Raw genomic sequence first — 16,895 nt, forward strand, 5'->3', positions numbered from 1 at the left:
TATCATCTATCTATCATCTATCTATCTATCATCTATCTATCTATCTATCTATCTATCTATCTATCTATCTATCTATCTATCTATCTATCATCTATTCCTACTTCCTCTCTCTCACCTTTTTTACTCAGTATAGGTCACAAATCCAATGGAGGGCACCATCCATATTTAGAGAGAAACTTCCCTCTTTTGTTAAGCCCATTTTGAAACACACTCACAGATACCAACAGGTGTGTCTCCTTGTTTCCTAGGTGAGACTAATCCACTCAAGTTGACAAGGTCCAGTCACAGTTATCTATAGAGAATAGCTTACAGCTTCTTGAGTGCACTGATATCTGGTGATTCATAATTTCTCCCATATTCCTACTTCTTTCTCCTTTCCATAGTAAGGAAAAATAACCTTGACAATAACAATCATTTTTTAAGAACAGCTGTGCTTCCAGACCTGTAAAAGCTATTTGTCTCTTTTTCTCCTTTGGTCCTTGAAAATTTAGTACTATCTTCTGTTTTGTTTGTTTGTTTGGTTATATAGCTATGCTGGAAAGTAAGTGACTGTGTAAAACAGCTGGCCTTGGAGTCACAGAAATCCAACTGCTTTATTCTTGTTCCCTTAATACCTCAGTGAAGAAATCTAGTGAGAATGAATGCTGAAGTACCATAAATGTCACTGTATAAGTCAACTAAATAGACAATACCTGTGTGGTCAAAAAAATGGGGAAATAGGAAGATGGAGAGAAAGACAGTGAAAGGAAGTTAAAAGTCCTTAATGTGGAAAGTAACTGTGCAACCAGATAGTTAAAGCTTGAAGAATGCCTAATGAATTTTATACACATTACTGCTTTTCTCATCAGAGATGAAAATCCAGGAATGAATGTCTACCTCTGAGAAAGGACAAACCCTTTTGCAATTACTTGTCAGCATTGCTAGCCACAGTCGGTGGGAAGCTAATAGAATAGATCATACGCTATTGCCCTAAAAAGTACAGAGGAAGCAATTTAATGTTAAATGTCTCTTTTACCAAGAAAGGAAGTGGAATACAATTAGTGAAATAAATTATATTTGCAGGTAGAGATGGTCTAATCATTAAAACTGGGTAGAGTTACATCTCTGCAAATTGATCTTTTCTCACAAGTAAATCTGGTGGATAATGTTGCCGGATTGTGACCCCTGTGAAGTTTGTATTGATGCTACTAAAACACCATTCAACATGGGGTAATATAACGATGTGTCAAACAGTAAAGACCTTGAAGCAAGAAGCTCTAAATCCAATTTCCAATAACCAGTCTCCAATACTTCCAAATCTGCTGTTGAGCCAATTGAGGGGGAAAGAAGTGAAGGATGTCAACACCAGTAATATTGAGATGTATTAGATGTAAAATTGTGCTAGTGCACATAGCAATGGCTGTAGACTAATAACATTTCCCAATTAAATAGCACTTTTTTTTCCCAAGGAGTTCAAAGTACCATATTGAGTACCATATTCTGTGATTCAATAAGAGTAAAAGCTTCCACATAAGCCATGGGGAAAAAGAAATAAAAACATTTACTATCATGAGGATATGACTTATTTTGAAAAAGCTGAGAAGAAGCAGGATTCAGTCTTGTGACCCATGTCACCATGACGCCTGTCTGTCTCTGACAGTCACATATTCAGTGTCAGAAGATTTGGTTATCCCCGGTATCACTGCTCAAAGTAATTATTTGTCTCTCATTCTGCTTTCACTGACTGTTGAAGTAACCAAGCCTACTTTCGTAAATGCCTTGGTCTCCCTACTTTTAAATTAAAGGTACTGGATGTTTCCATGTATGCATGCAGCTACACCGTAAGTTTAAATAGCTCCTATTTGATTGCATGAATAGAATTGTCAGTCTCCTTTCAGTGCACATGGATACATGGATATGAGTGTGTGGTATTTAGAATACATTCAGTTGAACAAAATTATGTCATTTAATTGGAGGTTGGGTTGAAACACTAAAAATCTATATTGGCAACTTTGCTAAAGTATTTTATTTCTTTCATTTATGATAGAAAATATTTTGAGATGTAGAGAACATTAGGTTAGTAAGAGACATTGTTATTAACCCAATTTCTTTTTATCTCTCATTATGGATCCATCATCCATGAATTTACTACAGAGATGGAGTAATAAACCAGAGATTCATTGCACTGGAAGAGAAAATGAATTTTCAAAATGAAAGCTCTCTATATAGCACTGTTTCTTTCCACCCCTGAAGTATTTCTATATCAGTTGAATGTTTATCACTTGTAGAAAAGTCTCTCTTCTTTCCTCTCTCTGCATTTAAATTCTACATTATAACCCCACACTATATTTAGTGATGCAGACCATGGGTTCATCTCTTGTGAAGATAATTTGTCTAGGTAGTAACTACTAATTTGAAACTCAAATTAACAAGTCTGGTTTCTGATTTACCTTTATCGCTACCTGTAGACAGCCTGGCAAGTCATTCACACTTTGTACTTTGTTGGTGACGCAATCCAGAAAATAGAGCAATATAATTTAAAAGAGTTTTTGTTTTTTTTGTTTTATTCATTTTAATCTTATTATTTTACAGATATGACTGTTTTGCCAACACGTACCTTTGTGCACACTGTTTGTGCCTGGTGTCTACAGAGGCCAGTAGAGGATATTAGAACCCCTGGAACTGGAGTTACAGGTGGCTGTGAAACATCAGGGAGCTAGGAATCAACCCCGGGTCTTCTGTTAGAGTGGGTAGTGTTTTGATTTGCTGAGCCATCTCTCTAACCTCCCATAAAAGATTTCTCTGCGAATCAAGTTAATAAAGTAGAGAACATTTAAGTAATCATATTATTTCTGAGTGTTTGAATATTTGCTGACCAATGGGGATAGAGTTGCTTTACTAAATACAAGCTACTAGTTGATTTAGTTATGTCTAATACAGAAATAGCTAAAGGTGAATATAAAATCTGAAAACAATTCTACAGAGCATGGAAAAATGGTGTATAATATTTGAAATCCCCATCAACTTTATTATCTGCCCTGATATATGTGACACAGATATTTCCCAGATGGGAGGATGGATTTCGGAATATTTGTTAAAGTAACATGCAACAATGGTAGGCTGATCTGCAGGTTTTTTTCCTAATGTTAAGAAACCACATCCACATTTTATTGATAACCTTGTGAATTTCATGTTTATAAAATGATATCCATAGGAAAATTTACCCACAAAACATATTCCTATGGCATTGCATGAGTAATTATTTACATATGTAGTTTTGTGCACTTAAGATAGACATTCCATATAACAGAACACTGCTAAACTCATCAACAAGTTCTTTGAATAGCACCTGTGATTTTTGGCAGGTCTCATGAACTGTAGGTGGGTCTCAAATTCTATATTCAGTTAAGTATGTCTTCAAACTTCTGATTCTTTTGTCTTGCCTCCTAAGTGTCATGGTAACAGCTGTATACCACCAAGCCTGATTTAATTCAGTTCTGGCATGGGAACCCAGTACATCTTGGATTATATTATTATTATTATTATTACTCTGTCAACGGGCATATCCTCAGCCTTGATGAGCTCTTTGATATTCATTTTCCTTTCTTGTGTTCAGAAACAATGTTCCTGAAAAGAATGCTCTATTAAAATATATGGATTTGTTTTCATATATATATATATATGAAATATATATATTCATATATATATATGAATATATATATATTCTTGTTTTTTTTTCGAGACAGGGTTTCATTATGGCTGTCTTGGAACTCTATAGACCAGTCTGGCCTCAAACTCATAGAGATCTTTCTGCCTCTGCCTCCAGAGTGCTGAGATTAAAGGTGTTCACCACCACTGCCCTGCCCATGATGGTCTCTTGATTGTCTATCTAGTGAAGAACAGTTTAAGAAATATCAATAATAGATATAACACCAAAATATTCTTTAGTATCTATCACTAGTTGTGCATTAACTCTTCTATGTCCTAGTGATAGACTTGTAGCTCAGAAAAATTTCTAATCAATCATTTCAATGTGATTTTTTGTTTTTTCAACATGCAAATTGATTTTAAAGCATGTATTTCTTGGTTCATACATCCTATGGATAAACTGAAAGATGTCTAAGAGGTACAGCTACTGTCCTTTTGTACACGCAAGATCCAATGTCCACCCTTAAAACAACATTCACATCTTGTAGTAGTTTTAGCAGATTGTTCTACATTACATTTTCCAAAGACAGTATAATCAATCACATCTACTACATCTCCTGTAATAACCAACCTAAAGATCTATATGCTGAAAATAGTACAGAGTTTTTGAATTTCCAAATTGCAACTGCCCTTGAAGGTGAAATCAAACAGTACCAACATTTTTTTTAAAAAGGAAAAGAAACAAAAATGTAAAACCAATTGAAAAAAGAAGTTTATAATATCTTATGATTTATTTTTTATTTATTTATATTGACTACAGTAGAATAGAAAAATGAAGACCCATGAACATGGATCTGCAGGAGGTATAAGCAGACAAGAGCTGTAACTACCACTCTTCCCTTTGAACTATCTTCTCCCTGCTAGCAATCTTTATGCATATTACAAATTTTTAGATTTTTTTTTTGCTAAGCCAAAACTTCTCGTATATATTTGCCAAACTGTACATACAAAATACATATGTGTAACACAATGCATTTCTATGGATGATTAATTAAAATTATTAAAATTGATGGGCTTTTTAGGGTAGGGGGCAGGTACATACAGAAGAAGGAGGGTTGTGGATAAAATAACAATAAGGACGTTGAAAAAGCCATGAGGAGTCATACTATTAACTATTTACCCCAAATACCTTCAATGTACTTAATTCAATGTATAAATATGCATATATATATATATCCATATAATATGTTACATTGATGATGGTATTCTATCCAAGAAAAACAACCTAACAAAAACACAATATCAAATATGAAAAGTCTTATTTTGAGTTGTTGATTAGAAACTTGAAAACATAGTCTACTGCAGTCCCCTTTGGTTACCCATAATAAATGGAAATGTAGAAGGAGCTGCAGGCAGGCCTGCTTTTCGTACCTCCCAGCTCCTGCAAAGCTAACTTAGCCCCGGAAACAATAACATGGAAACTGTATTCATTTAAACACTGTCTGGCCCATTATCTCCAGTCTCTTACTGGCTAACTCTCACATTTTGATTAACCCATATCTAATAATCTGTGTACCACCACAAAGTGGTGGCTTACAGGGAAGATTCTAACCTGCATCCATCTCAGAGAGGAGAGCTATGGTGTCTGCCTCACTACCTTCTTCCTCCCAGCATTCTGTTCTGACTACTCCACCCACCTATGTTCTGAACTATCAGGCCAAGATGATTCTTTATTAATTAACCAATGAAAGCAACACATAGAAAGAAGACCCACCTACATCACGGAAAGTCAAGTCTTTATTTCATTTTAGAACCAGGGCAAGGAGACCCTTTAAGTAGAGCTGACCTAAGTTCTTTTTCCCAGAGGGCCAGTTTTTATGGTACCAAAAGGCAAGCTTCCAAAGAAGGGAGGTAAACAACATTGGCCACTTATAAAGACTATGAACCACATAATCAACAAATATGGTATAATATCCCTATGGGTGCAGTTATGGCACATACCTTGGCCATAAGGAAATACCCTACTATCAAATTTAAGACCCACACAACATGAAGAAAGCCATGGATGATACTGGAAACCTAGCTAACTACTCAGTGCTAGTGAAGTCATGGTTGTTGGAGGAGAATCTGCAACCACACATTTACTAAACCAGCATAATCCTTAACTACAATCTATAAAAATTTGCCCTTATACTTACAGATAAGTGTTTTCACCTTTCATTAAAGAAACTTCTTTTTGAAACAGCACTACAGAAAATCACAGCCAATCAAAATACATCTAAAAATGACTCCCATACCTAACGTTCAGGTAACATTTCAGAAGAAGGCGTAGGGAGAATATAAGAGCCAGAGGGTCATGGAGTATGCCATGAGACTGTGTCTCCTAGTATTGACAGAAGCTACACCAATAAATTCCCCCAACATGACTGTCCAAACATGACTGAAAAACAGGATGACACAAAAGAATACACCAAAGTTGATGAAAAAAAAAAACCCACAAAGCCTCAACTCCATGTAAAGAACTATAATACGCAATCCTAGAGAAGCTAAATAAGAAGGTGAATCCAAAGACAAACATATAGGCATCCTCCTGAATATTAACCTTCATCAGGCGATGAAAGGAGACAGAGACCCACATTGGAGAACCGGACAGAAATCTCAAGGTCCAAATCAGGAGCAGAAGGAGAGGGAGCACGAGCAAGGAACTCAGGACCACGAGGGGCACACCCACACACTGAACACCCACACACTGAGACAATGAGGATGTTCTATCCGGAATTCACCAAGGCCAGCTGGCCTGGGTCTGAAAAAAGCATGGGATAAAACCGGACTTGCTGAACATAGCGGACAATGAGGACTACTGAGAACTCAAGAACAATGGCAATGGGTTTTTGATCCTACTGCACGTACTGGCTTTGGGGAAGCCTAGGCAGTTTGGATGTTCACCTTACTAGACCTGAATGGAGGTGGGCGGTCCTTGGACTTTCCACAGGTCAGGGAACCCTGATTGCTTTTCAAGCTGATGGCGGAGAGGGACTTGATCAGGGGAGGGGGAGGGAAATGGGAGGCTGTGGCGGGGAGGAGGCAGAAATCCTTAATAAATAAATTAAAAAAAAAAAACAACAAAAAAAAAAACAAAAAAAAAGTACTATAGGCAACTGAGGAAAGTTGGGAGCAGTAGAGATAGTTTTTTACAGGGAAGAGCACACTAATCATTTGCTCAATCTATTTAAATAAATATATTCATGCAATAACACTTAGTGAAACAGGAAGCCTATGAATTTGAAGGTGAGTATGGAGGAGTATATGGGAGGGTTTGGGGTGGGAAAGAAAAAAGAGAATAGATTGTTGCTAAGGATTATTCTGGTTTAGTAATTTGTGGTTGCAGATTCTCCAATAACCATGACTTCACTAGCACTGAGAAACTACATTTTATTGTTACCTAGTTGCTTATTACCTAGTTAACTAATGCTAGTTGCATTTTATTATTACTTCAAAAATAAAAGATCAAAATTGAAACTATCAAAATTTGAGCATTAATGTCATTTTCCTAATGCCTAGAGCCAGCAGCATGTCTATAGTTAACCTTCTCATTATTTTTGTGTATTTGCTTTGTTTCCATTTTTTTCCAGTTTCCATCACTATGCTTGTGGTGTCATCTGTTCACTTCCCTGCCTCTGTTTTGTGTGGTCCTACTTCTTTGTTTTATGAATACTCATTGTAAAATCTCTATCTTTTCCTTGGTCACACAATTTACTTTATTTCAATTTTCAGTTAATTTTATGCCTATTGCCATATATCTGAGCTTTTAATGTAGGAAAAACAAGGAGCTATTCTCTATCCTATCTCCTCTGGAGCACACAGACATCCTAGAAACTGGTTTGTCATTTCACAGTCCTCTTTCTATATGAGAATTTGTAGTTTGCCATAAACCATAATGCCTCCATACCCATAAGTATATGGACAGCTTTAACTAGGCTATGTGCGTTGTAAAATAACAAAAAAAGAGCATAAAGTCTAGAGAGAGGTTGAGGAGGTAAAGGCATGGGAAGAGATAGAAAAATAATGTGAGCATGAACATGAATTAAAAATACATTGAACACATATATAAAGTTCTCAAAATAATTTAAAATATTGCAGTTAAAACCAAACATTGAGTAAGAGAGGCAGCTCCATTCTGATCCAGCGGGAAGAACACTAATAAGTCAAACAGTTTCTGGAGACTAGATTTACCTTTGAACCCAAATTCCATCACACCGTCATACAAATTCTCTACATGAGAAACAGATAACTCAAAATGGAATATGTCATGGAAGGCCTGAGAAAACACCTAAGGCTCAGAAAAAAATTGCATAAGAGCAGACAGTAAGCTTGTATGAGTCAAAGGACCAGGGAATGTGCCGTGAGGTTGTGTCTCCTAGGAACTCACAAAGTCTCATTAACCTGGCTGTCTGAACGAGAGCTGAGCATGGACAACAACAATAGACATGCTAATATGGACAAGAGAAAGATCACAAGTCCACAACACATCATAGAAAAGTGTAGACCCCTGGTTAATCTGTTTTATTTAAAAAAAAAAAAACTTTTTTTTTCATTTTACACACCAATCCCAGGTCCCACTCCCCCTTGCCATTCCCCCTACCTTTCCCCCACCCCACCGCCATCCACTCCACAGAGAAGATAAGGCACATTGCTTTGGGGATGATCCAAGGCCCTCTCACTATATCCAGGATGAGTAAGATATCCTTCCAAAGAGTTCTCAAAACTTCAGTACAAAAAGAGTTCCCAAAACTTCAGTACAAGCAACAGGGATAAATTCAGGTGCCATCGTCAGTGGTGGGTAGTCTGCCCAAGACATACAGATGTCACCCACATTCAGAGGGTCTAGATTGGTCCTATGCTGGTTCGTTCCCTGTCTGGCTGGAGTTGGTGAGCTCCCATTAGCTCAGGTAGACTGTTTTGTGGGTGTTCTCATCATGATCTCCACCTCCTCAGTTGAATTCTCACTTGTCCCACTGTTCAAATGGACTTCAGGAGTTGAGTCCAGTGCTCTGCTGTGGCTCTGCTGCTTGCTTCCATCAGTTGCTGGGTGAAGGTTTTATGGTGACAATCAAGATGTTCATCAATCTGACTGCAGGGCAAGGCCAATTTGGACACCCTCTCTTCTACTGATTAGGGTCTTAGCTGAGGTCATCCTTGGGGACTCCTGGGAATTTCTCTAGTGCTATGTTTCTTGCTAGTTACTGGGGAATCTCTTAAAGCAGAAAAAATCATTTTCCCCAGGAAGTACTATACAAATTGATTATCCAATATTAAATGGTCAACCCTGAAAACACATATAATGTACATATATATGCATATACACATGTAGGAAGAATTCACAGAAAAAATAGCCATGGATTGGAAAGAGAGAAAGAAAATATATGAGAGGGGTTGGAGGGAGAAAGGGTTGGGGGAGATTATTTAATTATATTGTAGTTTCATACAGTAAAAGAAGTAATTTTTTAAAAAGCAGAGAACGTTCTAGAACGGTTTCTAAATCTGATTCAGCATGAGAATGGCTCAGGACGTATAGAAAAGCAAGCTTCACAGACAACTCTCCAGAGATTCTGCCAAATATTAAGATGTTTAAAACATATACATAGCTCTCCCCATATTACTGAGACCAAACACCTGTCAGAAACAAGGGAAGGGAAGAAGCATTTACTTGGGTCTATAGTTTCTAATTTATTGAGGGGAAAATATGGCCCCTGGCAAAGTTCAGTTTGTGGTGGATAGAGCTTTTAGAATAGTTGGTCCATCTCTTAGAAAACATGGATGCAAAGAACTGCCAGGAACCATACACAGCACCAGAAATTCACCTCTGTTAGGTAGGCCACATTCCTAAATGTTCCAGAACTGCTCAAATCCATGTGCCTAACTAGGAACGAGGGCTCAAACCCTCAAACTTGTGGCGACATTGCACACTCAAATCCAAACTGTTAGCTTTGTAAAGTGAATTAATCAACTTGTAGGCATAACTTTTACCTGTTAGTTACTTTTCTCATCATTAACCTAAGGTGATAAGATTTAACATAGTGAAATATAGGTTCCCCCTAAAATGATAATGTCTATCATATCACTTTCCTCAGAAATTCATGATCTGTAATCTATTGAATGAAAGAGCAGACTCACTTAACATTAGGGTCAAAGTGACCTTCAGCTCAGTACTAAAGAGTCTAAGGTGAATCTGGGCACTTTCACCAGGAGGTTACAGTGACTGCAAGATTGGGAAGGCAGCTAAACTACCTTTAATCTTTTTGAGTTCTTATATTATTAGTGCTATTTTCCACTATTAAACTATAAACCATATAAAGACAGGGACAGACAGTGTCTGGTATTTCTTTCACACATTATTTTTATAAAATAATGTGTTATGAGTGACTAACATTAACTAAGGTCTGTAAAGAGAGATGGAACCAGGAGAGAAAGAAATGATAAGAGTTTATACCAACTAAATATAATTTAAAAATATAAATTTTATGAACAGGCCAGAAATGCAAAAGCAAGGCTAGTTAATCTCTCTAGTAGGTGGCCAGCGGATTGTGAATTTTCTCTTCTCTGTTTATCCCTATCATGCCAAACAATGAGCTTATCTCTAGCTCTGTGGTGGTTTTTAAATAAACATTTTATGAAGGGATCTTGACTGATGAAGCAAAGGAGAGAAAGCTTTCTTCTGTGGCTGGGCTGCTTATTGGGGTATTTCACATTATTTTAGATAGTCGCCTTTCCAAAGTAAATTGATATTCACCCTCAAATTTCTGTCAGATAGTAGAGTAAATGTGTGAAAAAAACCCTAAACTTTTGTTTACATCAGAAGATTAAATAAGCAGTGTGTAAGAAGTACTAGAATATTCTATGGAGGAGCTATGATAGATAAGCTGTCGAAGGGAACTCATAAACCACTCAATGATTTTTTAAAAAGATAAATAAATATAAAGCCTTATCTTTTGATGTGAAGTCTGTTGCAACTTCTCTTTTAAATATGTATGAATAAAACTTTACCAGTTTATGCAAGCCTTCAAACCACGGGAAGGAGTGATCATTCACATGAGGCTAGTAAGGCAGTGGATGAAGAATAAAAGTGGAGTCATTGGTGTGTCCTAGTGAGTATTTGGGGGAGGGGAAGAACATAGATCAAAAGTAAGCTTTCATTCACAAAAGAATTTCTATGTCCATATATACATATACGTATATATGCTAATCAATTTGATATAATAGATATGGTGCTTTGAAAAGAAATGACTCCCCAGAAGAGTAGCACTATTAGGAGATGCTATTAGGCTTTGTTGGAGTAGGTATGGTCTTGTTTGAGGAAGTGTGTCATGTCACTGTGGTCTCATTGAGGTCTCCAATATGCTCAAGCCACATCCAGTGGTTCAGACGACTTCCTGTTGTTTTTGAGCAAGATATAGGATTCTCAGTTATCTCACTGTCATGATAATGAACTAAACCCCTGAATCTATAAGCTTACCCTGTTGTTTCTTTGCGGAACTACAGCTCCCAGCATTCCCCTGGACTATGGACACATTCCCAGAAGCTTTTGCATTCCTCGTTAAAAGGTGAGGGTTGCCATAAACCCCTCCCTTTTTTCCCCACCTCTCCTGTTGTCTCTGTACACCTGTACCTACCTGCCGTTACCCTTTCCCCATTAAAGTGAACCCACGTGGGACCGCCGCATGTCTGTGTCTCCTTTCCCCGTGTAACGTCTTTACCCTTTAACCCCGCAGACAAGAAAGCCAAAGATAAGAACAACAATTGGTGCTGCCATCGACTTAGTAACCTTTCAGTCCCGGTACCTGGGGCCCTGGCCTCTGGGCTTCCTGGTGCCTCCCGAAGCTCGGGCCTCACCGGAACAAGGTTTGAACCGACAACCCAACTGCCTCCACCTGTTCACCACGGCCATCTAACACCAACTGATTCATGAGTTAACCTAAGTTGGCTTCCTTCCCCCGGGGCACTAAGAGACTGTCCAGCTTTCTTTGGCACGCCCTGGGCAAGGTCGCCGACCTCCCTCCTCCTTCCCCCCCAGCTTTCTGCCCTCGGCTAAAACCTGCCTCTGTCTGCGCCTGGAAGTTCGGTGCTTCCAGCTTCTCCCTCTCTTTTTTTTCTAATCTTTTTCTGTCTTCTTTACAGCCTGCTGCAGAGCGGTTGCCCTCGGGGCTGTGTGGTCAGCCCCCAAAAAGTTTAATTGTCTCCTCCCAGCCAGGGCTTTTCCCTTCGGTAGCTGGGCTCTGGCCAATTGAGCAATAGCATGTGCCCCCTGGGTGCACGGACGCCTGTACTCAGGGCTGCCGTGTTCGTGGTACCCCGGTACCTTTTGCAGACAGGCTTATGTTCTTAGCCATGGGCTCCAAGCCATCTAAAACAATTCCTCCCTCCTCTCCTCTCGGGTAGCTTCTGGAAGCTCTCAAACCTCATGCCCTGATTCCCTCCGTAAAGCTATCTCTCTGTAATAACTTGCTTCCCGAGGAGCGCAGATGGGTCTGGGAACAGGCCAGGTTACACTCTGATGAAGTCCACCAAACCCTGGCTTCCCACCCTTAGGGGGCAGAGGTGGTGCCAGACCAGGAACCCCACTGGGATTATAACTCTCCCGGGGGCATTCTGGCCAGGGACCGATTCCTAACTTGCCTCATGGTGTGGCTTCGTAAAGCTGCTCTCAAACCAGTAAACTATTCTAAACTCGCAGAAATTTTCCAAGACACTGAGGAAAAACCCTCTGCATTTCTTGACCGTCTTACTAAAGCTATGTTACAGTTCACAAACATGGATCCAGACTCCACGGAGGGCTGACAGCTCCTGATGACCCATTTTGTCAACCAATGCTACTCAGACATCAAGGCAAAGCTCAGACGTTTGGAGATGGGTCCCCTAACCCCACAGGCACATATCCTTGAGGTGGCTTTCAAGGTGTACCACACGAGAAACGACAAGACCTGGAACCACTGCCACGTGATCACCGCACCTGCCTGGCCAGCCGAGGAGATAAGCTGCCAAGCTTAAGGACACCAGGTTCAACCCCCTCTACTCCAGTCTAAGGAAAACAGTGGTCCCATCCGTCTCTGTGTTAACACACCCTCCCTTCTTTAAATTCATAAATAACCATCCAGCTGTCGTTACAGATATCATCATCAAATACGGAGTCAAGGGCTCAGATGGTAAGCAGATTCTCAACAGAGCTCCTTGACATAACAGGTCAGCCGCTGACTGCATCAGTGGCCGCTGAAATGTTAAGGAATAGACTGTTAAAATTTATTTCTTTTAAGACACTTTCTTTAAGCTCCAGGATGCCAGCCCGACCCACCTAAACAAATCAAACACAAGCGGAACATTAACGGAATAAGTATCATTTAATTTTTTATCATTCTTAACCCCAGACCTCCTAAGACTCCCCCACCCCGGATCTCCCCTCTCCCCTCTAATCTTACCCCAGATCTATTTTTTTTCCTCTACTAATGCAACTTTTGTCTTCCAGCATCTTAACGATGACCCAGCTACTCGAAAAGCCAGACAGATATGATTTCTTCAATCAGCCACCTCAGACGCCACCCCAAGACTTCAAATGCCAGCGGACATCGGCCACCCCAAGACTTCAAACGTCAGCGGACATCGGCCACCCGAGACAAACACCAGCGGGACATCGCCAGAATAATCGGACACTCCCTGGATCCCTCGACGCCCAAAGCCAGCAGGAAGCAATCATGAGAGACCGGGCTATGCCCCATTCCCTACCCTTTAAGGTCCCCCAATTTTTTAAATCAAACCAAAAGGGTGAAATGTTGTTCCTTTGCGGAACTACAGCTCCCAGCGTTCCCCTGGACTACGGACACATTCCCAGAAGCCTTTGCATTCCTCGTTAAAAGGCGAGGGTTGCCATAATCCCCTCCCTTTTTCCCCCCACCTCTCCTGTTGTCTCTGCACACCTGTACCAATTATTGTTGTTCTTATCTTTGGCTCTCTTGTCTGCGGGGTTAAAGGGCAAAGACATTACGCGGGGAAAGGTGACACAGACACGCGGCGGTCCCACGTGGGTGCACTTTAATGGGGGAGGGGTAACGGCAGGTAGGTACAGGTGTGCAGAGACAACAGGAGAGGCGGGGGAAAAAAGGGAGGGGGTTATGGCAACCCTCACCTTTTAACGAGGAATGCAAAGGCTTCTGGGAATGTGTCCATAGTTCAGGGGAACGCTGGGAGCTGTAGTTCCGCAAAGGAACAACAGACCCAGTGAAATGTTTTTCTTCTATAAATTGCCATGATCATGGGGTTTCTTCACAAGACCAGAAACCCTAAGACAGAAGTTGGTACCAGGAATTCAGGTAATTCTGTGATAGGCATAACCATGTTTTTTTGTTAGAAGGAATATGGACCTTGGTATTGTGGATTAGAAAAATAGTTGAATGCTTTAAGTGCTGCTTAAGGGTCTATCTGAGGAGGAACATGAAAGACAGTGGTGCTAAGTGTGATTTGAATTGTAGGTGCCTGGATTTAAAGGTTTCAGAGAAGAAAAATGTTAATATGTGGCCTGGAGAACACTTTGTGATATTTTGGTAAAGAATGTGGCTGCTTTTTAGTCTGGTCTCTTGCCTGAAGAGTCTCCCTGAGACTAAAGTTAATAGTTTTGAATTAATTCTGTTGGCAGAGGAAATCTTAAAACAGCCTAGTGTAGACTCACTGTATGGTTACTAGTGCTAACTCATAGGTGGTTTTTAAACATAAAGCAAAGAAACCCAGCCTACAAAACACAATTCCAGAGAATTTAGACAAAAATGAGGACTCTAAAGTAGAATTACATAGATCTAATCTAATGGGAAGTAGAAAGTAGAAAAAGACAAAATCTCCTGAGTAAATTGGGAGCATGGTGACCTTGGGAAAGGCTTGAAGGGGGGAAGGGAGTGGCAGGAAGGGGAGCAGAGAAAAATGTAGAGATCAATAAAAATAAATTTAAAAAAAAGAAAATATTAACAAGAGTACATGAGCTGATACTGCAGGACAACTTTGGCTTCCTTTTTGTCACATGACTTTTCTCTGACCTTTCTGTTTTCCCCCTGGGTGTGATAGGCATCACTGTAAGCACGCATGAGAGCAACCTTTAGACACCACATGTTAGAGATGTTAGAATCCTCTTGAGTCCCAGGAGAAAACACGCTGTCATTTTCAAATCCTCATCCTAGGTGTTATATAAAAGAAAATCGAGTTGATGTCTTTATTTTATTGATGAATGACATCTTTTAAAATATTAACTCTGCATTTTTGTTATGGTGATATTGTCAACACTATGCTAAATGATGAATAATAAAACATTCTTCAAGTGAATGCACAGATATTTGCATATACTGCTGAGTTAAAGAACCTTTATAGTAAATATTAGGAGTAAGTCTAAAGGAAACAAAGAGAAGTGGGATTGTGACATTGATTTCTTTGAAGACTTTAGAGACAGGGTAATTGGGCAGAAGAATAAACAAAATGGAAAAGTTTCAAAACAGAATGAGAAAGTGCTCTACTGGAAATGACTGTTCTAATAAAAGGGAAGAGACTATTCCATTCTTACCCATGTCTAAAACTGATCTTTTGCTGATAAATGTATCAAGCAAAATATATGTTCTTATTTCTCATAGTTTAAGGTAAGGTCTGTGTTTTGTGTTAATGGATGGATGAAGTTTAAGTCTTATCTTTAGCTGCAACGGTGTGATTACAAAGTCACAGGAGTTTATGAAATTGATGAATAAGTAGAACCATGTTGAAAGAACAAACACACTGGGTATTAGGACAACATTTGGAGATAAGAACTATTCTCATCTTAAGGTCAGGAGATTTTCCTATTTTTTAAAAATTACATCCTTTAATTTTAAATTATAATTTAATTACATAATTTCCCTTTTACCCTTTCTCCCTCTAAATCTTCCCATAAAACTATTCATGTGCTCCTTCAAATGAAGCTATATCTTTTTTGTTAATTGTTCATGCATGCATGTGTTTACATGTATATACATATATAATTCAAAATATAACTTGCTTGATCAATATAATGTTATCTGTAGGTAGAATTTTGGGGCTGATCATTTGGTACTGAATTTCTTTTAAGATGTAAAGTAGGTAACCATGTAAACAAAGAGTGGAAACAGCTCTAAGACTATGAAATAAAAATAATGGAATAAATAATCAAAGAATTAAAAGTATTAGACCAAAAGATGAGGAAGAGCAAAAGATAAAATGTCAAAATTATCAGCAGTTGACAAAAGTGATATTCCTGAGTGTTGAACCACAGTAAATTTTGCATCAGAAACTCAGGCCCATATGTGAGTGTATACACACATATGTGTACACCCACATGCACACGCATACCCATTTTCTCAGCTAGTAGTCACCTTACATGTGGGTGATCTTTAGTTCCTATGTACTTTTCTTTCCATTTTTGTTTTTTTAAAATAATACATAATGGCTCATTAGTAAGCTCATTGACAGAAATTTAAAATGGTGATTAAACCCTAATAATATTTTAAATTATTTCGAGACTAGAGTCTTTAATCAATCCATGAAATTGAGGGTATCATGAAAGAACAGTAGTCATATACCTATATCTTAAAACAACCTCTCAATCTGTTTTTCCAGAGCAGATGAAGAAGTCAAGAATAAATTTACAGAGACCAATTTCAGATACTTGCAAGAACTGATGGTAGTTTTTAAGCTGACGGCCTATATAACTCACATGAAAAGAAAAATGAGAAGAAAAGCCAACTAATGAGTTGACCTTCAAGATGTGTTTCAAATATATTCTCAAAGGATTTCTCAGTACCACATGGTGGAGACAGTCCTACCTTTCTACAGTAATCCAGTACCACATTAGTTATTTGCTAAAATGGCTCATGATTTGCAGCATATCAGAGTTAAAGCTACAGAAGGACATCAAGCACTGTGTAGAAATGGAGCCTAATTTTACAACAGAAAAGATACTTACTGTGACCTAAGCAGCAGTGTAGGCACCACCTACTTTAAAGAAAAAGCACTTTTGTTGGGAAGGCTGGTACTGCCTTTGAATCCTTCCATGCAGACCTGTCCCCTCTAAGTAAATAAGAAACCAGGATAAATGGGGTATATGATAGATGATAGATAGATAGATAGATAGATAGATAGATAGATAGATAGATAGATAGATAGATAGACGGACAGAGATAGATAGATAGATAGATAGATAGATAGATAGATAGATAGATAGATAGATAGATAGA

This window comes from Microtus ochrogaster, chromosome 18 (assembly GCF_000317375.1).
Source record: "Microtus ochrogaster isolate Prairie Vole_2 chromosome 18, MicOch1.0, whole genome shotgun sequence".
Lineage (NCBI taxonomy): Eukaryota > Metazoa > Chordata > Mammalia > Rodentia > Cricetidae > Microtus > Microtus ochrogaster.